Genomic DNA, 25,061 nt, shown 5'->3' with positions numbered 1-25,061 from the left:
GTTTATGTTATGAAACACATGAAATTTATTCACATTGCATAAATTAAAAAGAAAAAACTAAATCATGTCAGTAACTTATCTCTATATGATTTGCTCATATGAATTGTAATTTTATTCTCACTTTTCAATTTAAGATTAATAACTTTCTTTTAAAATAGGCTACAATATTGTTAAAGGCATAATTATAGTCTTTTTTAAATTAATGTCAGAGACTTCCAAAGACGGTCTCTGTGCATACATTGGAGCAGTACTCCCCAGTTGCAGAATGATGCCAGTATATCTGGGTGGTTTATTTGCTACTGTAAATTTTATGTTAATATTTTATCAAGTGGATTTAAACGCATTTTATTGACTGTAAAACTATAATTTTGGAAGAAAAAACATTCTGGCAACTCTGGTTATAAAATAAATACTTTTACCTCAATATCAAGGCACTCAACAATGAATATAATTTGAACAAACATAATTGAATAGAGCATTATCTTAAATTCATAACACCATTTTGACTTACAGAACTGCTCCAAAGTAGAAAGTTGATGACAGAACTTGGGCAGAAATAGATTAGAACAAGATTTCCTTCAAGTTCCTGAAGAAGTGTTTGTAAACCTGAGTAATAATAACTACTAGCTACTACCACAAATACATTTATTGACAACTTATGAGATGCCAGGCATCTTGTTAAACATTTTCTTGGATTGGCTCATATACTTCTATTGACTGAAGTTAAAATTTTCTGACATTGGGCTTAAACAACAGAATTCCAGATAGATCTTCTAGACTTAAAATAGTAATAGTAACTTACATATAATGTATCAAAAATGCCAACGAATAAATAATACTGATGATCTCATTTAATGCTAACAAGTGCACCATGGGTCACTCCCTATTACCTGATCAGGGATTGAATTTTCTAGTGTGTGAGAGGATCCCTCAAAATGATATAATGAGTAAATATTAGCTCTAGTATGCAAACCTATACCTTATTTAAAGCTAATATCTAGAAACACAACATTTAGAGGTCAATCGCCACTTACTACAGAAGACCTGCTCAAGATAGAAAGGGTAACCTTCTGGGACTGAAAAAAAAACATTATATTAAATTTGGCCCTGAGCAGAACATACCCAATAGTGTAGAAAAGGCCAAAGAATGAAAGTCTGACTTGCTCCTCCTAAGAATGTGAGATCTACAGAAAAAAAAATTGAAGTAGATATTTATAAAGGTAACAAGATATTTAATAAGCATTTTTCTTTTTCCTCACATTCCTTTATTTTAGATTAAATCTCCACGATTCTTCATTTCTATTACATATTATTATATAATTTCAAAAATATCTGTTACAAAGCAATGATGATCCCAAGAGGATAAAACATGGAATAGAATGATCAATTTCTGACTGGTTCCATGAAAAAGGAAGAAATATATTTCTTAATGTCAAAAAATCCATAAGTTGTAATATTTTCCCTTTAAGCACAAGTTCGGAGAATCATTTAGTCCGTCACAGAGGAGTTAATGAGTATCTGCGGGGCTCTGGCACGAGGGCCAACAAGGAGTGACAAAAATCTTAGTCTCAAGAATATTATATTTTAGGGAAAAATATCCTCACATTCCTAAGTACGCATATGTAGAAGGAAGTATTCAGAATCTTCACCGACTGAACAAATTCTTCACTGTACATAGACGACTCAACCATACAAAATGTATCAACTGTGAAATGCTGCTAGGATACCTCATGGTGATTTTTAATAAAATAATTAGTGATAAGTGATTAACTGAAATAGGGATTTACTCCACTAGAAGTATTAAGAGTGACCTGGCTTCTAGCGGAGTGCATTTAAAGATTGGACTGTTAAAAAAAAAAGATTGGACTGTAGCTTTCATTTTGTGTTTAGGCTCCCTTCCCAAGGTGTGTGTGTGTATGTGTGTGTGTGTGGTCTTAAAGGATTTCCTACTATTGTGACCAAATTAATGTTGTCATAGAAAGGATATGATACTTTCAGCAAAATTATTTAATTAGTTTTGAGTAAGCAATGAATGCCAAGTAGGATGCGTTTGCTTTCTAGCCATAAAAATGTGCATACAATGCATGCCATGATCCCAAGAGCTGAAACATTGTGATTGATGAGATGATATAACGACAAAGGGAGGGAATAAGACGCAGAGATGAAAGAGCCCAAAGGGAAATAAAGTGAGGTAGCAGTTTTGCCCATCTTAATTGAAACATCAATTTCAAGAACATGATCTGAGTTTGCATTTCAAGCGCACAGAGGGTTTTTTTTTTTTTTTGTGGTATGTGTATATATGTGTGTATGAGAAACAGAGGCAGAAAGAGAGTTGTTAAATTATTCCTATCCCAATTTTGAAATGGTTCAAAAACCATTCATAAAAAAACTCAAAATTTTATACAGGTGAAAGTGTAGTGGAAAGCAGTAAAAGATACTCTGCTTGTCAGCATTTAACAGGGAAGAACAGACTCAGCGATGCTGAAGGCACTGACAATAGCAGAGTGCAAATCAGAACTTCTCTGTTCTCAGGGAAATAAATGTTGCTACTTTCAACTTCTTCCTCTAGAACGCCTTCATTGACTCTGCCACACCCTTTCCAGAGTCAGTTCTAGAAACTGAAGTCAGATTATGTCACTTTCATGTTTATGTGAAACAAACATGCAACAAAGCTGTGCATGCAAAACATTACAGCCCCGCTATGGCTCTACATCCTGGCAATTCTGGCATCTCTCCTTTTACCCAGGTTTCAATCTTTCCATCCTTCACACATGACATCCGTTTCAGCACTATGTTGATATTTACAGATTGTACTCTGTGCCTGAAATATCTTCATACTTATTCCTAATCAATTAAGATTCTCTCCACCTTTTAGTTTACAGTTGAAATGTTGCTTGAGCCTTTAAAAATTGGTCAGTGCTGATACATTTTAATAGTATTTCATTTTAATTTTCTGGAGAACTTCGCTTGAAACATTTCCCTGAAAATTCTAGTTCTGGGTTGGTGTTATGGTGCAATGGGTAAAAAGGCTGCCTGTGACACTGGCATCCCAGCTGGTTGACAGTTTGTGTCCTAGCTTCTCCACTTCTGAAAAACAGTGCAAGGGTACCAAGTATTTTGGCCTTTGATAACCATGTGACAGACTCAAAAGCAGCTCCTGGCTCCTGGATTGGGGCCTTCACAGCTCTATTCATGGGAGTCATCCAAGGAAAGTCAATCAGTGGATCAAAAGTGTGTGTGTCCCTCTATATAGCTTACTTTCAATTAAACAGATAAATTTAAACATAAGGTTTTACTTCGGTGTTCTTAGAAATAGCTTAGTTTTTCTGTGGGTATAAACTACTTAAGGACAGAGCAGAGGAGGGCTGGTAGTTTGTTTCTAGCCCTATACTGTTATACATGTGGTAGTATTCAAAAACACATTTGTAGGGTTACAATAAAACAAATACACAGCCAGAAAGCATTCATGATTCACAGTTGTCTATTTATGATAAATCAGCTATCCTATTAAATTCTCAAGATTTCACTTCAGAAGATCTGAGAACAGAAAGAGAAGCACAAGCGAGAGTTCATCGCTCTCTGCAAAGAGCACGGGAACGACTTCACAGAAAGGTGCTACTTAGATGTTTTCTACGAGCTACCTCAAAGACCACAGAGCCCATCCCGTGTAAGATCATGTAATCGTGGGGCCCAGTGGCGTGGCCTAGCAGCTAAAGTCCGGTTCTAATCCCGGCAGCTCCACTTCCCATCCAGCTCTCTGCTTGTGGCCTGGGAAAGCAGATGAGGACGGCCCAAGGCTTTGGGACACTGCACCCGCATCGGAGACCTAGAGGAGGTTCCAGGTTGCCGGCTTCGGATCAGCGTAGCACCGGCCGTTGCGGCTCACTTGGGGAGTGAATCATCGGACGGAAGATCTTCCTCTCTGTCTCTTCCCCTCTCTGTATATTTGGCTTTGTAATAAAAATAAATAAGTCTTTAAAAACAAAAGATCATGTAATCGTATGGAAATGAGTGAGGCAAAGTCTTTCCTTAGGAATATGTTTAGAATGACAAAATCTTGATTTTCTTTTTTAAAAGATTTGCTTTATTTACTTGAAAAATCAGTGTTACACAGAGACAAAAAAAAATCTTACAATCTGCCATTTCACTCCCCAGACGGCTGCGATGACTGTGGCTGGGCCAGGGTGCAGGCAGAAGCCAGCAGGCTCTTCTGCGTCTCCCATCTGGGTGCAGGGTCACAAGCACTTGGGCCATATTTGGCTGCTTTCTCAAGCTGGGAGCTGGATTGGGACTGGGGCATCTGGGAATAAAGCTGTACCCATATGGGACACCAATGTCATAGGCGGCTATTTTTACCTGTTACAATACAATGCCAATCCCAAGATAAAATACCTTTTAGACATAGGAAATGTTTGGCTCTGATGTAAGGTTTTTGAGAATCAGAATGGGGAGCCTTCACAATGTTTTTATAGAGATGCTAACACACGTCATAAAATCTGCAATTGCCATCATACAATATAGAGCAACAATGAATTTAAAACTAATACAAACTATTAAACTTGAATGTATAAATTTGGTGGTTATTTGAAATTAGGTAGTCTTAGGCTTTGAAAACATGTAAGTCATCAGATCTATAGAAACCACATATTTCTGTATCTAACTGGAATATATCACCCATATCTATTAACTAACAAGAATCATCTGGAAGAACTATGTAAACATAAATTTTTTATAATCCTTGTATCAAAATTACATATTGCATACTTTCCCATATTGATGGCTTACATTTTCAGAAAGATTAAGTATCCAAAGAATGAAAACACTTGTTTCACAAGAGGACAGATTTTTCTTTGTGACAAGAAAAATCATCACTAATTGTATTATCACTTATTTCTCATCATCCTTCTTTATAACTCTAACACATGCAACTGAAATGTTGAAAATACCAAAATTAAGATCAATGAATAAACTTTATTTGGACTCAGAGGTTGACACATGGGTGTAAGCCTATGTCTGCTATGAAACATTTTTGATGTAATTTTCTGTTAGATCTTAGTGCTATGAAACACAGAGCTAGAATGAGCATTCCACCAAATACATCCTGCCTTCTGATGTCTCTTTTATTTGCAAGCTGAAAGAATTCTTCTAAATGGGGGTAACTCACAGTTCCACTAAACAGGACAAGAAATTATTGAGCAGCTTAGTCTTTCAAGTAAAGATTTGTATCATCGGTTTGATGATCTATGCTATTTCTAACAAGTTTGAAATGTATGGCTTTCCTGGCTTTACACTGCATGCCATCACCTGACAGTCAAGTAGCTCACCAGGGAATTGGTAACGGAAGTTTGAGGGACTCTATCTGTTTTGGAACTCCTCATTTATATTAAAAAATCATGTTAGACTATCATTTAGTGATTATTTCATATACTTCATTTTCATGAAAAAGGAAAAAGGTCTAAAGAGCTCGAACCATAGTGAGGTAGAATAATCTTCTCCTGTTTTCTTTATTAATAGATTTTACTTCTATTTTATGTGTTCCATATTGAACTTAAAAATCTTACTTTGAGATGCATTAAATTTAGAGATGCTTTAAACATTTGATCATATTAAATTTGGAAGGTACAAATAACTGTAGTTTTCTCAAGTAATTCTTGATAAAGAATTTAAATAGTATTGTAGGGTAGAATAGAGTTAAAGCAAAAAACTCATGAATTTTTATAATTATATAATGATAAAATTATAATTAATAGTTGAGAGGTATTTCTAGAATGAAATTTAAAAAGCAGATAAAGATTATTTGAATAAAAGTATAATATTTTAAATTGCTGGAGCCACAAGGTTACAAGGTATGTTATTTTACCAATATATAGAAACATACAAAGCTTAAAATAAATACTGACAAATACATAAAAGTCAAAATAATTGCATAATCTTCCAAATTGGAGCAACATTAAAGTGTATGCTTCATATTATATTTCATTAACTATTATTCATATAAATATAAATGCTATGAGACTACCCCTTTCCCATTGCAGCTTCATAGCTACCACTGTTTATTTCATTAGCGTTCACAGTAGTTACTGAAGCAGGAAACCATCAACAGCTTTCACATTTTAGGCTATGACCCTGAAGTAGTATCTACAGTGTTCTTATGCCTGCTTAATGTGTCTCTTATGGTAGCCTCTCTTTCCTCTTGAGAAAAAGGATTAACTGTTACTGTACACACGATCTTGGTTCCTGGAGAACCCAATTCTTCAACAATCTGTTCAATGGATTTAGGAAATAAACAGATATGCTATATGTTGTCCAATACATGTTGACTGTACATTAAAACTCATAGAGTAAGTGATACATGATCAGATATATCTCCCAAATCTTACCTGGTTTACTCTTCTTAAAAATCCAACCCTTGCTGTCTGCTCTGCAACGATCTTGGCCACTGGGTGAAATCTAAACTGGACAGCTGATCATGATCCTTCCAACATATCATAGCTGGCAGCATCTCTCAGAGTTCCACAAGCCAATTGCTTGAAAGAAACCTGCAAAAAATGATATATTTCTACATTATAATTAAAACATACTGAGCCAAGTCTTAGGTGCAGGAGGTATTACTACTGAGTCAATAGAGGTTCATAAAGTTATGTTTCAGGACCAATAAATACCTCTAACAATGCTGGTAACATTAACCTGGAAGACTTCCCTACAGAAGATGCTTTGGCAGAATGAATTCTTTTCATCAAGTTATTATTGATTTACTTAAACTCATTAAAATAAACACTATTGATATTAAATGACATTTATTATAGCATATCCCTCTTCTCATGCATGTAGGTGACCTCTCACAGTACTCAAAGCCTTGTTTTAAAATTGGAGTTAGGTGGGAAGTGGGGATGCAATCGATAAAACTAATCAGTTGCTACCTCAGGTTTATCATGTTAGAGTGAACAAAGGACAACTTTCTTTCTGGACAGGCTGGTCAACACCATCATTTCTATATCAAAACTGAGTTATCTTTAGAAGATTTTGTATGATAAATACCTTTGGGAACCATATAAGAAAGACTGTAAAATCAGCAGCCACAATTACATCAAAATACAGATTTTAAGGTGGTAACAAGCATGAAACGTAAAGGCCAGAGCATGTACACAAATAAGTAGTAGTTAAATAATTAAGTAACTAATTTGGGAGCAATCTACCACATGTTTAATAGTTCACCTGTTTACTTACATCTGTACGAGTCAATATAATGTTTCGATTTCATTAGCATGTTTGACTTTCAGTTACAGTGAAAACTATGCAAAGGCAACAACTGTCACTGCACTGGTTCCAGTCACACAAACAACTCTGTTGAATAGAAATTTGGCTAGAAAGATAGTGATAAACAGAATTTCTTAGTAGTATTACCAGTGTAGTTTCTAATAAGCACTAGATTATTTTTCCTGCAATAACCATAATATTATTTTCTACGTAATACAGTGTAAGAAAGGGCTAAGAAATTATTGCCAGCCTTTAGGGAGACACATGAATGAATATGTTTTGCAGATTTATGGGCATAGATACAAAAAATTATTTTAACAAGTCACAAAATGGCAAACACACATGCAACTGGGATTAGAGACTGACATATCCCCAGAGGTTTTGGAGACTCCATTAAAAGGCACCATGATATCATTGCACCATTTCAGTAAGCAGGACAGTTAGCCAGAATCAAATGGTCAAGCACATTTTTTTTGTACTAGCATGCAACATTTCATAATAAATCCTAAAGAGAGATTCATGTCTCTATCCTAAATACATCCTAAATATGATGTTGATGCTGTTAGTGACACAAATATGCACCAGACTTGCACCAATAAGTACCAGGCTTACAGAAATTCTCACACACTTCCACAGCTTTTTTTTCTGTTACTTTTAAAATTTATAAGAGAGAGAAAGAATGAAAATCTACTGGTTCATTCTCCAAATGTTGAAAACAGCCATGAGTTAAGAAGATAATCAGAATCTCCTACAGGGATGGCAAGAACTCAACTGAGTCATCATTGCTGTTTTGTGGCAAGCTAGAGTCGTGAGTCAGCGACAAAACTGAACCATCTACTCTTCCACAAGAGTCATCTATCTTAATCGATAGGCCAGACAACTGCCCCCTACGCAAGGCTGACATCTTCAAATGTGTTGATCTAAGCTCTGTTTTTAATGACTCAATACTTCAGGTAACTTCTATATGCAAATTATTTTATTCATGCCAAAAATGTTTCTACTTCTTATTTTTTTTGAGTTTATTCTAAAAAATCATCAAATCAATTGTTTTGTAAAGCAAAACTGTTTCCATGAGTTTTAATGCTTTTCTATTTCCTTGAGGACAATGCTGTGTATTGGAAGAAGCCATATGTAGGGGGAATGGTTGACAGAGAAATGTTTATGAACATAACTCCAAAGCTACAAAATTGGCTTTGAATGGAGGAACTTTTGAAAGCTGATGGCTTTGGAAGTGCCCAACAGTGACCTAATGCCAATTCACACATGTTGTTTCTGTAATCTTCACAAAAAAGGGAAATAAGCCATAATACCTGTTTGCTTTATAAAATGACTTTCTTTCACAAGGAAATTGTGCAATTGGGCTCTTCTCAGAAGGGGGTTAATCTTTTTGTATTTATTTTTTCAGTAGTGATTTTCTATTGACTATTGATTATTGATTTATTTTTAACACACTTATTCATTCTACAAGTTGTATATGGTCACACATCTTGTTCTAGTATGGGCTTCAGTGCTACAGGTACAAAATAAAAAAAAATACTTTCCCCATGAAAAGATTATCATGCATTCTATTCAGGAACATTGGATCAAACCACAAAAATTATCCTTGTTTTATAACAGATAAAGCTATGTGATCAGACCAGGCAATTGTACAGAATTTGTCAAGTGAGTACAATACTTTAAACCAAGGGAAATCTATAATACTGGTTTCAATTTACATAGATGAAACATGTGAGGTTTCTACTGGGTTCATGGTTTTGAATGACCTTGTATGCCTTATATGAACTAATTAATCTGAGTTAAAATGGCCCTGGAAATCCAGTCAATTAAGTTTTAATGTTTTATTAACATTTCTAGCATTTAATATAACTGCTGTTCATAGAATAAACTAGATCCTTGTGAGGTGTATATCACAACCAAATTAGCTGTTCTTGTGTGTAGGAAGGACCAGGCAAATACAAACTGCATTACAATTTTCCTTTTGTGTTATTGTTACATTTGTTTCCTCAAAAATTATACACAAGAGTGCAGATCGATAGCCTAGTGACTAAAGTACTCACCTTGCATGCACCAGGATCCCACATGGACACCGGTTTGTGTCCTGCTTCTCCACTTCCCATCCAGCTCCCTGCTTGTGGCCTGGGAAAGCAGTCAAGTACGGCCAAAAGCCTTGGGCCCTGCACCTGACTGGAAGACCCAGAAGCAGCTCCTGGCTCTTGACTTTGAATCAGCTCAATTCTGGCCACTGTGGCCACTTGGGGAATGAACCAATAGATGGAACATCTTTCTCTCTGTCTCACCTTCTCTCTGTAAATCTGACTTTCCAGTAAAAATAAATAAATCTTTAGAAAATACTAAAAAAAAAGATGCAAACACATATGCACAGGTATACATATAAATAATTAAATGGATGTATTGTCATAAAAAGAAGTCCATGAAGTGTTTGTTTAATTCCACGAGGAAGATGTGAAAGGATATCCCAACAGATTTCATCATGAGAAAATGTGCTTAAAATGATTTTCCACTAGTCTCTCTCCAGATAATTACTGAGAAAATAATTTAAAAAGACAAAAGTTAAGGACGATTATTACAGTTCTCTTGGGAAGTGATTTTTTCTAAAATCTCCAGAAGATTTACTATTTCTCTGGTTTTTATCATATATATATATATATATATATATATATATATATATATATATATATGGCCTCTGCTTATTACTAGAATAAGCAGTCTGAAAATAAGCCTTTTTAAAATGTGAATCTTGGGCCCAGCATGATGGCTCAGTGCCTAAATCCTTGCCTTGCACACATGGGGATCCCATCATGTGGGCGCTGATTCCTATCCCAACCACTCCAGTTCTAGTCCAGTTCCCTGCTTGTGGCCTGGGAAGACAGCAGAGGATCACCCAAGGCCCAAGAAAGCATCAGAGGATTGCTCAAGTCCCTATACCCATGTGAGAAACTTGGAAAGAAGCTCCTTGCTTTATGTCGGTTCAGTTTCAATCTGTGTGGTTCTTTGGGGAGTATACCATCAGTTAGAAGATCTCTTTCTGTCTCTCCTTCTCTCTGTAACTCTACCTTTCAAATAAATATAAATAAAACCTTACACAGACATATTTTCTGGTAATTAAAGTAATACCAAAGTAAAATTTGAAAAACAGAGAATACATTTGAACATATGGGTGGTCTTCAAAAGCTCATGGGAAATGTGCATATGAAATACAGCTGAAGGATCTGAATTTTCCCTGGTGCCATAATGCACTTATTTAATTCAAATTTCTGTGAACTTTTTAAGTGCTTGCGCATACCCAGACACCCAGCCCTTTCTTTTGTTTCTGGTCTCACCTTAAGTGGTTTGAGATTGAGCTGTGTAGTCCATTCCTTTCCTTAGGCACACCACTACTACCCTTTCAGTCTAACTAATTTATTTGAAGAAAACTTTCCAAAGGATCCCCTCCCTCAGCACTTGGGGATTCATTTTATAGGGTATTGATTTCTACTTGTTGACTCTTTGTTCTTTCAATGCTATCTCCATGATGCGTTTCATCCTCACTGTGCAGGCAAGCATGGTGCACAGATGTGAATAGCCAATGGACCTAAAAATATGCTCACGATTCTGTGAGGTCAGTACATTTCCTAAATTTTACACTGTGTCCTTCATTTTCCAATCACCAAAATATAATCCTAAAGTGCAAAAATAGGTCGATTTACAATGGTCAAATTTATGAGACTTCCTTTTTTAGGAATTTTGGGTCTGTTCATTTCTAATCAGCAATTTTTGGAAAATAAAATGCTTTAACTGTTTTTAGTCATAAATTTTTTTTCCTCCAAATTATTTTCCTTTTTCTTTATTCACTCTGTAAAGGTTACTGATCCTTTGCCAGCAGGCAGACATCCTCAACAATCACAGACACTTTTAAGTGCAAGTCATTATCTATTTGATACAAAGTTTTTCACTGAATTTTATGAAAAATTTTGTGAAGCAAATGCTGTAACAATGTCACTTTATAATGATGAAAATAAGGATCAGAAGGTTAAGTTACATGTCCGTGGACAAGGAGATTTTTTAAATGGAGCTAGGATTCCAATGGACTTAGCAGCACTGTAATATCAAGTATTTCTAGAATATAATAGAGTAGATCTCAGAGGTTTGGTCAGTCTACAGATGAAGACCTCAGTGTCAGAGAGATAAGCTGATATGTTATAGGTCATGCTGACCACATTAGGATTTGAATGAGTACCAAAGCTCATGACACCCCTGTCTGTCAAATACAACAATTTTTATACAGCTTATTCAGCCAGGCATCCAAACAAATTTATAGATTTCCAATTCACTTGATTAGGAAAAAAAAAAACAGTATGCTTTGAGTAGGTTCTTGTTTCAGAAAGATGTTAGCTAAATCAACAACAGAATTTTTCAGTACATGATATTTTTAAAGATTTATTTATTTTTTTATTGCAAAGTCAGATACACAGAGAGGAGGAGAGACAGAGAGGAAGATTTTCCCTTTGATGATTCACTCCCCAAATAACTACAACGGCCAGTGCTGCGCCGATCTGAAGCAAGGATCCAGGAACCCCCCAGGTCTCCCACATGGATGCAGGATCCGTCCTCCACTGCTTTCCCAGGCCACAAGCAGGGAGCTGGATGGGAAGTGGAGCTGCCGGGACCAGAACTGGTGCCCATATGGGATCATGGCAGGTTCAAGGTGAGGACTTTATCCGCTAGGCCACCACGCTGGGCCCTCAGTACATGACCTTAAATAAGCTTAATTTTTGAAAACTAACAGATAATTTCTTTCCTTCCTCTTTCCTTCTTTCTGAGTCTCCTTTTTCTATCTTCATTTATTCCCTCCAAAATGTATAGCTAAGGAAACAAATACGTTGATATATTGTGACAAAGACTGTGATTATATTAAATCATGAGTAGCGCTATTGAGAACTCATCGTTTGCTGCTGTTTAGATATAGGTTTAAATTCCCTGCTTTTAGGCGAAATCCACAGCAGTTGAAAACTGCCCTCTAAGAATCCTTTTTAATGAGAAAAACCAACAATTTCTGGTTTAGCTCATCAAAATTAACACAGTGTGGTTAATAATGAGTTGTTGGGCAGTGTCCCAGAATTAATCAGCATTTTTGAAACAAGCTTTAAGATTATGAGAAAGATAGCTCCCCAGACTGCACTTTAGCTCACCAATGTTTAGAAAACACTTTTATTGGGGCCAGTGTTGGGACAGCTGGCTAATCCTCTGCCCTGTGATGCTGACATCCCATATGGGCACTGGTTCATGGTCCAGCTGCCCCACTTCTGATTTAGCTCTCTGCATATGTCCTGGGAAAGCAAGAAAGGACAGCCTAAGTCCTTGAGTTTTGCACCCACATGGGAGACCTGAAGGAAGCTTCTGGATCCTAGCTTTACATCAGCATAGCTTCAGTCATTGTGGCCATTTGGGAAGTGAACCAGTAGATGGAAGACCTTCTCTACTCTTTCTGTAAAATCTGACTTCTAAAAAAACAAACGAAAAACCAAAAATCACACACACACACAAATGTGTGTGTGTGTATAGATATATGTGTCTGTGTATATATATATTTCAAAACACTTAAATAAGGCTTGATTTTTCAAATTTCTCAGTATTTTTCTGTAATTGTTTGTAGCATTTATTTTCCTTTAATTTCAAGTGAGTTGACATATTTTGGAAAATGGTTCTATTAGTGCATCAATTCTTTTAAAAAAAAAACAAATAAAAAAACCCTTTCGAATATCTGAAGTTATCATAATTTTTCCATGTACTATTTAAGAACTTAATTTAACATTCAAGGTACACAAAATCTTCCTGAGAGGCTTTGTGACTTGTGCCCTCATGGAGTGGCCTGCTCATGGCTTGTATTTCATTAAAAGGTAACCAGTGTAGTACAACCACATGATTTTGACAGCACTATAACTTTCCAATTGGATACAGTTAGTATATTTGGGACTTCCATCTCCTTCAGCAGGAGGGTAGCAGTAGGTTTCAGGGGGTCATACAGTATTGTAAAAGGAGAAAGATGACAAAATTACAATTATTTGAAAGTGACCCCTGATAATGAATCTGGCATGCTAGATGTGTCACACTTCTGTCATCCTTCAATCTCAACCACAAGCCTGGAAGACATGTATTGCTTCCACTCCATGACTGTGTAGACTTAGGGTCCAAAAGAATAAGTAGATTGTAAGGTCGAAACACAAAAACGGGAGAATTGTGCTTTAAATTTGTCATAGCTTGATTGCCTAGAACACATACTTCCTGGAATAATAAATGCTCTCAAATTTAATTTCTTTTATTTGAAAGGCAGATTTTACAGAAAGAGAGAAGAAAAGACACAAAGAAAGACCTTCTATCTACTGGATCATCTTCCAATGACCACAATGGTCAGAGATGAGCCGATCTGCAGCCAGGAGCCTTGAGGTTCTTCTAGGTCTCCCTCATGAGTGCAGGGTCCCAAGGACTTCAGCCATGTTCTACTCTTTCTCCAGATCATAAGCAGGATTTGAAGTAGTGCAGCTGGGCCTTTGTGGGATGATGACACTTAGTCTACTACACAAGAGTGCCATTCCATAAACTGTGCTCTACATGTTTTCTGTTCTATCGATTAGCACTTTTTTACTTCAAGAATAATCCCAGGTCAACCATTCTTATCTATTTCTATTGTTTCCTCTCCACTGACCACCACATTTCACTTTATTATTACACTGAGAAACAACTTACATACTTACGTCCTAAAACCTTTTTATCACTCTTTCAAGCTTTCATTTTTAGGAGAAATTGGTGGTGTTTAGGACACATCCAGGAGCTTTCATTCCCAGACAGCAGCAGAGGAGACCTTCCCTCCTGCACAAGCTTATTCTCTACAGCAACTTTCATCCTGTTTTTCTAATAAACATCAGGGAACCAATAGGAAGAGGAATGTGTTGGCTTCTGGATAGCCAAAACAAAAGACAAACTTCACAAAGCAACCCGTTGCATCATCCCTATTATACAGAAGATACGTAAAGCCATCACTTAGGAAATGGACAAAGCACTATAATAGACAGCACTTCTCAAAAAAAGAAATATAAGTGGCCAACAAATGCATTGAAAAATGCATACCATCACTCGTCATCAGAAAATGCAAATCCAGACAATAACATTCCAAAAATAAAAAAAAGGGAGAGAGTATGGAAGCAAAAGTAGGAGGTGGATGTAAGGGTGGAAAGCATCATCATGTTCTAAAAAGTGTTTATATGAATATATAAACCTGAACCCATACATGACTAAATCAATAAGTATAAATAAAAAAATAAGCTATCACCTACGAGTGGCTATTATCTAGCAGACAGAGGTAACTAGTCCTGCAAGGAGGTGAAGAAAAGGGAACACTCACATGCTGTGGATGGGAATATACACTATGCAGCCACTGTGGGAGAGCTTGCAGGTTAAAAAAAAAAAAAAAGTAAATGTGCCTGCGCCCAGGTCAGTAGCCTATGGATGTCGATTCTAATCCTGACATCCACACAGTCCACCCAGTTCCCTACTTGTAGCCTGGGATAGCAGTCGAGGACGGCCCAAAGCCTTGGGACCCTGCACTGCATGGGAGACCCAGAAGAGGCTCTTGGTTCCCGGCTTTGGATCAGCACAGCTCTGGCCATTTCAGTCACCTGGGGAGTGAATCATTGGACAGAAAATCTTCCTCTCTGTCTCTCCTCCTTTCTGCATATCTGACTTTCCAATAAAAATAAATAAATCTTTAAAAAAGTGAAAGTAAATATGCCTTATGACTCTACAGTCCTCACAGGTATGTATGACAATAGTCAAAACATCTTATCACTCAAAGTGTCCATTATAAAATGAACGATGAAAATGTGGTTTATAGACATGCATACACGTGGAATATTATTCAGCCATAAAAAATAAAAATATATCATTTGCATAAAAATGTTTGCATCTGGAGGACAATATATTGAAGCAAAGAAGCCAGTCAGATGTTTTCCCTTATATGTGAGAACCTAAAACTAGCGGAAAAAGAATTGGGACGCAAAGTCAAAATGAAAATGTCTGTGAAACAATATGGCCATTAATACTGCTTACTCAAACTATGTTTTATATCTTTGTCAAGCAAAGGTCTTCTTAACTATATTTATTGAAAACTCTAGAGAAAAAAAATTCAAATTAATTCTTTTGGCAAAATGAATTCACTCTTTGCCTAAGATTGGGGAGAGTATGAAAAAGTTTCAAAAGCATCCAACACCACTTGATGTGTTAATAAATATATTCATTACCTTGACTTGGATGGTTCCACATGTACATGATACATTAACATATGAAAAATTGCACACTCTAAGTATCTGCAGTTTAGAATGTGTCAATCATAGTTAAATGGAGTTGATTTTAAAAGCAGATGGAATGTAGGTATAAAATTTTATTGACCATATCTTTGAAGATAGTGTTCAATTTGCAGTAATCTACAAGGAAAATGTGTACCAAATGTAATCAAGAAAAGAATTTTTTTGAGATATACATCCTTTGTCTCAAAAGAAACTGACAATACTAGTAAGATGTTCAAGCAATTTCAAATGAACTCTACTCACAGGTCCCTCCCGAAAACAACTATTACTAATTAGTGATAGTCCGGAATCTATGTTCCTTAGCTGGATATTGTTTTGTCCTCTATTCAGGTAATAATAATCATCTAACCAATCTTTTTTTTCTTTGAAAATATCCTGATAATAACAGAATAGAATAGCTTAGCTGTCTGAAATAGAATTTTGACATAAACTCAAGACCATTTGCATACATTTTTTTTTTAGGTTGTGAATTATTTCCCTACGGTTTAAAGGAAAAGTGAATGTTAGAGTGCAGTTTAAGAAAAGGAGGAAACGTTTTATGAAAATTAAATGACAAATTCTAAAGAGAAAAATTAAAGTGCATGATTGTGAATTAAATTTTGAAATGAACAGTAATTTTGCAGAGGAGGTTAATAAGAGAATGTTAGTACTATGCAGTGTGATAGTTTTTTAGGCTGACTTGTGAGTTGTAATGTTTATAATATCATTAGGTTATCTCAAATAAGTTCCTCTCTCTGTTTCACTAGAAATGCATTTCTGCCTCTACAAAGGACACAATACAATTACCATAATTTTGAGAATGTTTAATAGTTTTATTAGTGCATGTTAATATGAAATAAACTCATGAGTGGCCTATGAAAGTTACTGTTTCCATTTGAAATAATTGCTTACATTATTCTGCTCCCATAGGAATATCCACAATAGAAGAAATCACTCCCTGTCTGTTCATTTAATAAGAGATCTGCTGTATCTCAAAAAAAGAGCTAAGATTTTTTGCTTTTAACGATTGAAAGGAAGCTACATTTTATACGTAATGCCTCAAAACCCAACAAAACATATAGGATCTAACACAGATACATCATCTCAGTTTTTCACATAAATTAACTCACACTCCATGTAGCAAGCAAAATACCAACAGAGAATAATCGTGACACCTGCTCCAACGACTGATGAAGAAGCTATGCTGAATGAGTTCATCACTGATTTCCTACTGCACGGTTTCCTAATGAGACCATGTAATTACAACTGAGAGGATCCATTTCCTTGGCTAATACATCATTACATCTGGAAGCCTTACTAAACTAGGAAATTGAATCATTTCAAGAGGATGAATTTAACACAAAAAACACTCAGAGAAGTATTTCATAATGGAGAGTCTGGACTTCTGTTTATACAATCAGGATCTTAGACACAATTTGTGATAGAGCCAGAAAAATTATTTTGGTTCCTAGTGGAAAAATAAATCTGTCAAAAGGGCAATGTATATGTATATGTGTACGTGTGAAAGTTTTTGCTAAGCCGTGGTTCTACAGTCTACGGTTAAGTCAAAGACTAAACTTTGGAAACCTTCAATGATGATCATAATTTCCTCTAGAATGAAACTGAAGTCTGGCCATCATTGTAACTATTCCCTTAAAGACAGCCTAAGAACAAGGTCTGGATACTTTCAGAATCACCTTGAAACATATTCCGTCTCAATTTATGTTTTGAAGAAAGTCACTTCTCAGGTTCAAGTTTTCCATGAAATTTGTGTCAAGTAACAAACTACTTCCCTGATGCAAACTGAAAGTAGGAAAACGTAAGCAGTGTCAATAAATATTAACGATAAAATCTATCCACTTTATCAATCACCTTGATGGGACTTTGTGTGTGCAATTAAACACCTGGCATTTAAAATCTTTACCATATGAATAGCGAGATTAGGTAAGAAGATTTCAAACACTGTGAACATAAAGAATTGCTTTTATTCTTTATAAATCCTGTAATATGGATGTAGCATGAAATGCGGTACTTGAAGGTAACTGGATCCAGGGCTCAAGGAAGCAGAAAAAGTTGATCACTGAATCCTCCAATTTCCTGACTTGGAATTAGGCAAAGTTATAGATGTCAGGGTCATTGAACTTTAGAGTAGAAAAGGAATTGAGTCACACAGTCTCACTCTTCCGTTCCCTCCTTCCATTACTTGCTCAAGAAATGATTCAGTGCTTTCTGTGCTCAAAAGACTTCTATTTTTACAGCTAAACAGACACCCTAAAAGATGAAGTGGTTTCTTCAAAGCACTTTGTCTAGCTGGGCTGTTCCTCATGATCATCATACATCCATGTTCTTCAGTCCTTTGATCTTTGGCTGTCCCATGTAACAGAATATTTAAAATCTAACTTATGGTGACAAAGATTAAGACATATAAAGACAGCAAAAGAACAGATTAATTTATGCAGTTCTAATAAGCTAAAAAACAATCACTGATGATAGAAACAGGAATCCACAGAGAGGTATGCTGTTAACCTGATGTAATGTGCCTCTTCATAGGACACATTTTCACATCTGAGTTTGTACTCTCTGCCTAACCTTTTTGCTGAATGTGACCAGATGTATTTTCTTTTGGAAGGGAAATGAACTTTTTAAAATATAATTTTAAAAGGATATTAGTCATGTTGCTTAAATATAAGAAAAATAATTCATAAGATGGGTTGAGCAAGTATTGCTGGGATTACTTGATGACCCTGATCATCTCAAACGTTTTCCCAGTGGAGTATTCAGAGTGCTCAGAGTACCCCTAGAGTTAACTAATAAAACACCATGACCTCATCTATGCATGATCTGATCATTTAAAAAAGTTTTGTATTCCTTACCACTTACCTATGTGATTGTTGGCCAAGTTTCTAAACCTTTCTTTGTCTCAACTTCTTCATCTGTAAATACAGATGATAATATATAGTAATATTTCTCATTTTATGAGATTATCATGTATATACATATTAAGATTGATCATTTATGGAATATTTAGCATATAAAAGCATCCAATAAATGTCAGAGACAAAAGTAATTTTTAAATTATTATATAAAATGTACATAGAGATTTTGAAAATAGTAGAAACATAAAAATTTTTATACATACACAGTGTAACACATATGGAGAGCCAGAATAAATAAGAAATCATTTTAATGTTTATGTTAAAATTTATAATCTATTGTTTCTAAGTTGTCAAAAGTCAAGAGAATTAAAAACTAATAAGATATTGATTCTATCTTTTGAAGACAAAAGATGAATACAAGAGTTAGGACAAACAGGTAGAAAGCAGCCTATAAAGAATTATATATCTAACTTGAGAAATTGTAACTTTCTATTATTCTGATGTGATTTTACAGTGAGCTATGCAAAAAAAATTCACAATATAAAATTGAGTATGTTAGAATGTCAAGCAAGTTATCAAAAAGTGGTATCTCAACGTGGAAAAAATTCACGTAAAAAACCATAATACAGAAGTCTACCAAATACCCCACATTTTTTGTGTGCTTATAGTGACCCCAACAAAATAGAACACACACTCACACACACAAAGACACACACATACAAGCACACACACACTCACTCACTCACTTAAAGACACTATATGAAAGGGTATGGAGAAGGATATATAATCTACATTGAAAAATCAAGGAAGGTTTTCCAGATAAATATTTAATCAGTCACCTAAAAGATAAGAAGGAAGTAACAGGAGGATTCTTACATACTCCCCACCCCGTTTTTTTCTTCCATTTCTTCAGGGTCCAGAAGGATCTCTGCTGATTTTCTTTCACTGATTTTAACATTTCTTCACTGTGTTAGCTATGCCATGACAGCATGTATACCTAAGGATAATCTGCTGAAGATGCTGTTTCCCCAAAATTGTAAAACTCCAAGAGCACATGCTTTACTATCTTTTTGCATTTTCATTATTTTAAAATGTTGTGTAGGTTTTGAACTCTGCAGATTCAACTCAGCTATTCTTTGCTTTAAAAACATATTTATTTGACTGACAAACAGGAAGAAACACAGTCCAGCTGTCCCTCAGGAAACCAGTTACATGAGTTATCACTGCTGTCTGCCAAGGTCTACACTGGTGGAAGGATGGATTCAGAAGCTGGAGTGGGAGTTGAACCCAGGCACTCCTCAGTGGAATAAAGGTCTCGTTTCCATTCGGTCAAACACCTGTTCCAGCTCAAGAATTCTTGAGGCATGTATTTTAAATGTTAATCAGACCATGCATCTTGTCACACATATATTTATCAAAAGAGAGAGGTATGCTTATCTGAGAATATCAAAATTCCAGATTGACTTTAGCTTATTTATCTTGGTTTGGAGAAGTACAGATGTTTTTGTTGACAAGGACCTTCCTCCCTAATCTGGATGTAGCAGCCATAACAATAAGAGATAACAATCTTGTAAAGTGAGAGGAAAATATTTTACTTTACATTAAGCATTATTTGTAGCTTAATTTTGTTAGTAAAGCCATCCAGATCATCATTTAGAAGCAAAATATGCAAAAGTAGAGCTAATCTGGATGAAATAACTTTGATTTAGGGTATGAGCATTCTACGGTAAAGTGAATTGAACATTGTGGTGCTGAAAGTTAATTGATTCAACTCTCATATCATTATTCCAAGCCAGAATGTAATTTAAAAAAAAAAGATGTTTGCAACATGCACTAATTTTATTTGCCTCCTCCCCATTATGCTGTTCTCATTCACATAAAAGTAGGTCGATGGCAGAAATAGGATACTGTATAATGCACTTGCAGTCCCAGAATAGCTAACTATGCCAGTGATAGTAATGTTCAAAGGCTCCCTGCTAATTTAAGTCACACTTAATGTTCGCCAATGTTTGGAGCCTCAATAATGCAGTCCAGTAAAATCTAGTTCCAGCCTTTGAACTATGAATATCAAAACAAGAAGAGAGGAAGAGGTAGCATGAGACATTTGGACAGCCAGTCATATCAAAAGGCCACTTGCAAGAAACACAATAATGAATTCAGTTCCACACAGGCATCTGGGTATCACATAGGTATTATCCCACTAGACTCTTCACATCCTTGCAAGATTCGTTGAGTTATTATGAGGCTACAATCCAACTAATTTGTATCACAAATGGAACCACAATAACTTTTAGAATAACAATAGCTTCAGGAACTTCTAACCTTACAAAATGTAACAGATGCAAAGAAAAAATTCCTTTAATTTCATTATTTCTCTTGGGCACTTAGAAGTTGAATAAGAATGCTTGTATTTTAAGTAAGCACTTAAAAAAGCACGGTGCAGATCATGAACATCAAAATCATACACATTTCTGTTTACATTATTGATTTACTCATGAGCATATGCTGCTTTTCTATCTCAAAATTTCTGTTTTGTGGAAGGAAATTAATGTCTGTAGAATGTATATTATACCTTAATCTTTGGGTCAGCTAATCACAATGATTTTTGAAGTTGGATATTCTTATTAACAAGTTCAGAGTGGTCGAATCATGTGGAAAATCATACTACTTGTAACTGTTAGCAATAGAATATGACACTTGCCTTCCTTGTATATCTCTCTTTCTTTTTTTTTTTTCTTTTTTCTTTTTTTTTTTTTTTTACTAAAGATGGGAAAGATTCTCTTTTTGGGAGGACTTGAACAATTACACCAGACCCACTCAGATAATTCAGGATAATTATATCTGCAAAATTACTCTTACCATCTCAAATAAAATACGCAAGTCCATAAACTACCGCTGTAGCCTAGTGTTGAGGGTCCTCACATGGTACAAGCCAGGATCCCATTTGGGTGCCGGTTCATGTCCTGGCTGTTCCACTTCCCTTTCACTTCCTGATTATGGCCTAGGAGGACAGTCAAGGACAGCCCGAAGCCCTGTACCTGCAAGGGAGACCTGGAAGAAGCTCCTGGCTCCTGGTCATTGTGGCCATCTGGAGAGTGAACCAATAGACCCAAGATTTTTCTTTATATCTCTCCTTCGTTCTGTAGATCTGATTTTTAAAAATAAATAAGTGAATAAATAAATAAAAATATTTAAATATATAAGTGCAGGAGTTATGGTGTTGATATCTGTGGGACAGGCAATTATTATTCTGATACCACAATCTCAACTCAGCAATATGAGGAAGTAAGTTTTGACAGTAGAAATTGGGGTGAATCTCAAATATACTATATCAAATGAAAAGGAAAATGTGACATACTGTAAGATCCTTGTTATAGCACACTTGGAAAAGGCCACACTACATAAACAGAGAACAGAACAGCAGTCTCTAGGAAATAAAAATGAGAAAAGAAAACTGATGATGTCAGAACTTGAAGCAAATTTTGGAGTGACAAAAATTCTATAGTGTTCCTGCAGTGGCAGGAATAATTCCACACACGTCAGTCATCATTGTTTTGCATTGGAAAATAATTATCATTTTTGAGGATCATGTGGCATAGCTCCATCATTTTAAAGAAGGCAGTGAGATTAAGCAATTGACTGGAAGTCACATATCTTATTATCGTGTGAGCCAGAAGTTAACATTCAGATCCCCAAGCTCCAGTCCAATCCTCAATTACTGAAATGCATGTTCCTGCAAATTTAAGGGAAATGATAATTGTTTCTGTCAATCCCAATATTTAAATCTTAATGAGACACCTGTGTAACTGCACAAACTATGAATGGTGCTGCAGTTAGCACACATAATTGGTGACAATTTTAGCAGATAATTATTTTTCCAGATGTGTATGCTGCACCTATGCCCTAGAGGAGTAAAATTATTCAACATATGACTTACTTATGAGTTGGTCAAACAACCAAATCCCTTTTGGTGTTGAGTTTATCAATGTCCTCTAGGGATGGACTGGGGAAGGCAACTCTTGGCACAGGGCACATAAACAAAAAAGGCAGAGGTAGTTTTGTATAGCATAGCTTAATGAGGAGATCCCAACAACTCTGTCCATGAATGGCAGCTTCATTAACTTCAAAATGTCTCCTCTCAAAAACGCAATTCAATAGAGGACTCTGAATTCAGACTAAGACGGGTGTTTTGTTTACCCGCCAACTCTCCCACACATCTGTTCGCCTTCTGTTCACTTCTTGAAGTTGAAAAGCCCTGTTTCATCATGGCAGGACACTGAAACTCAGGAGTAATTTTTAGCTGGTTTCAAGCAACAAAGGGAGTTTTACAGTACAGAATTATAGTATGGGCTATATGACAGTATCATAACTGTACACATTTTGATTTGCAGTTGCCAATTCATGGCATACGTGATAGCTCATTTAATCACATTTCTTAAGATAATGAGAATTGTCTGCTTTAAGTTCTGTTACTTAAAACTATTTCAAGAATTAACCAACACCTGCATTTGCATGCACTCACATCCTCTGCCACTCACACTAAAACATTCACTTTGATGAAAGAAATGTTGAACAGTTGAGCACAGTTTCTTTCATGTGTTTATAACTATCCTGAGATAATACTGGAATGATATGCTGAAATTTAAGCATCAAGAAGTCAGAGTCCTGCTTCATAAGCCAAACATTATAGGCAAAGATGTTGCCATAATAAGCTCCTCAGTTAATTCCATTCAAAAAGTTAAACATACAGGGTAAATGCTTATAGCCAGGCAAAAACCACTTAAAAACACACAAAAATGAATGTGATAAAGACTGAAAGAAAGTCTGAGTTCTGGTACCCCTCTACTGCTAATCAGAATTTGTATTACTGTATTCTAAGTGATTTGTGCACTGTACTCTTGAAGTATCTTCAGTTGTGAGAAGTTGAAGAATATGTAGTGAAAACACATCAGAAACATTGAAGGGAAGTATGCTGAGGACTATGCAGAGGGCTAAGAAGTAGAAACTTTAGGACCCGGGCATTCAAGATAATTTGTCAACAAACATTTCCAATTTGAAACAAACATTTTCAAATTTCATTTGAATTTCAGAATTGAAATCACACCCTCAATTATTTTCGATTTAGTCTTGGACTGAGGAAACTTAAGGACCCTTCCAATGACATACAATAGTAAAGGTGTAGCATTCCTAAAGGAATGGATGTTAGAACAAGGAACGGAATGCCACATTGTAGGGAAAAACACTAATGATTTATATCTGATGCGTGGCTTTTGACATGACCAACAATGAAATTAATTTTTAAATGCAATCAATTAACATCATGTAATCCTATCAAGACCTTATCTTGGCACTTGATATAAACCCAATATTTTATTCAGTTGACCTAAGCCTCTTCTTCAATTTCATCTCACATTGTCCTACATTTCAAACATTGAGTTTGAGACACACCGGGCATTTCTCTCTTTTTTAGACATACCAGGCGGTCTTGGGCCTCTATACAAACTCTTGATTGCCTGGAGTATTTATCCTCCTTTACTTGTCAGGAATGAATCTTTGTTATAATGCACACATTAGCTCAAATGTATCTTCTTCAGAGAGGTCGTTCCTAACTACAGAAGATAAATTTAATCTTTACCTTTCCCTAGTATATTCATTTGAGGTTTTGAAAGAATGCATTGTACAGCAACCCCACTGAAACATGAGATGCCAGGAGAGTTGCAAAGTTGTTTGCATACTCAGTAGTTGCCGAACATGTACCAAAATACAAACCTTTCACTTTTCCATGAACTTTCTTCAAGAAACTTTGTATGGATTATATAAATAACTTCAAAATAAACTTATATGGGGGCTGGTGTTGTAGCAAAGCAAGTTAAACCGCTGCTTGCAATGCTAGCATCTTATAATAGAGTGCTAATTCAAGTCTCAGTTCTTCCTTTTCTGATCCAAGCTTTGATAATGCACCCGTGAAGTCAGTGGGAGATATCCCAAATCCCTGGGCCCTTGCAATGAATACGGGAGACCTGGAAGATGTGACTGGCTCCTGGCTCTGACCTGGTACACTCCTGGCTGTTGTGGCCATTTGGAGACTGAAGTTACAGATGATAGTTTTATCTTTCTCTTCATCTCTCTCTCTCTCTCTCCCCATTTTAAATGAATAAATACATCTTTGATTAGAAAAAATATTTATTTATTTTTTGATTGAAAATATAGATTTACAGACAGAGAAGAGAAAGAAAAATCTTATTTCTGCTGGTTCATTCCTCTTAAGTGAGCTGATCTGAAGCCAGGAGCCCAGAGCCTCCTCCAGGTCTCCACACGGGTACAGTCCCAAGGCTTTGGGCTTACCTCGACTGCTTTCCCAGGTCTTAAGCAGGGAGCTGGATGGGAAGTGGAGCATCTGGGACAAAAACTGGCACCCATGTGGGTTCCTGGAGGTTGCAAGGCGAGGATTTACCAACTAGGTTGCCATGCCAGAAAATGCATCTATTTAAAACTATATAATAAGTGTCGTATTTATTGATAGATGAGGACACTCAATTTAATAAAGATTAATGAATCTGCATACTGGAGATTCTTCTCTGTCATAATT

The 25,061-nt window shown here is 35.9% G+C and overlaps 1 non-coding gene across 1 annotated transcript in view; it reads right to left on the bottom strand.

Annotated features, from left to right (window-relative positions):
• Positions 1-6,170: 6,170 nt before the first annotated feature.
• Positions 6,171-25,061, bottom strand: part of LOC101525019 (uncharacterized) — a 286,890-nt gene continuing 267,999 nt past the window's right edge. Inside the window, exon 4 of the transcript XR_009246636.1 lies at positions 6,171-6,539. This is a non-coding gene — a transcript (uncharacterized LOC101525019). The remainder of the gene's footprint in view (positions 6,540-25,061) is intronic.

The sequence above is a fragment of the Ochotona princeps genome, chromosome 14, assembly GCF_030435755.1.
Source record: "Ochotona princeps isolate mOchPri1 chromosome 14, mOchPri1.hap1, whole genome shotgun sequence".
NCBI lineage: Eukaryota > Metazoa > Chordata > Mammalia > Lagomorpha > Ochotonidae > Ochotona > Ochotona princeps.
The sequence above is the reverse complement of the archived record's forward strand: the minus strand, read 5'-3'. Positions and strand labels throughout refer to the sequence as shown.